This window comes from Penaeus monodon, chromosome 15 (assembly GCF_015228065.2).
Source record: "Penaeus monodon isolate SGIC_2016 chromosome 15, NSTDA_Pmon_1, whole genome shotgun sequence".
In the NCBI taxonomy this organism is placed as follows: Eukaryota; Metazoa; Arthropoda; class Malacostraca; order Decapoda; family Penaeidae; genus Penaeus; species Penaeus monodon.
In genome coordinates this window covers 32,871,940-32,872,713 of record NC_051400.1, presented here as the reverse complement: position 1 = coordinate 32,872,713, position 774 = coordinate 32,871,940, and positions in this window count along the sequence as shown.

Genomic DNA, 774 nt, shown 5'->3' with positions numbered 1-774 from the left:
AATAGACCCCTCCCGCTTATTTGTCAAAAAACATGGTGTAACGACCCTCCATCGTCAGTCACCTGTCAAATCAATCCCCTATTTTTCCGCCAACTATCACAAGTATCGTGGATGTTACGTCAGTTCCCCTGTCTGTCAGTGAACTCCATGTCAAACGCAGGGATTCCGGCTCCACCTTTATCGTGCACTGACAGCACTTTTGTGTCGCTTCGATTTTCAGGGATCCAGGTTTTATGTGCGATTCGAGTCAAAATGTCGCCTCAAATTAACAGCGGTAATGAACACCTGTTGTTACCACCTTTGCGATTGTAACACTAGAGCCCAGATATCGGCGTTATTTAGAGTCGGTACCTTTTGTAGCATGGTACTGAATTAGTAAGTAAAATTTGTGTAAGGCATAGTTTTGGCAAATTTAGCCGAATTTCCACTGTTGTTAGGAATATTAAAACCGATGTCTGGGCTATATCAACGCATTTACCTCCTTTGCCGAAATGATAGTAACACTGGAGAGCGATTTTAACTAAATATTTATTTTTGGTTGTGATTTTTTTTCTTTCAGTGACAAGAAAAAAACGAATGTGAAAAAATCATGATCACAAACCTGTAAATATTTATCTTTCAATTACGTCAGATTTTTTGGGTTGGAATGAAATAAGAAATATTTTTTGTCAAAAAAGCTTGATTGCAATTTTATCATGAAACTCGCATCTTTATATCAATGATTAACTGTAAAATCATAATTATTCTCTTTTTAATAGAGAAATTTAGTTAGTC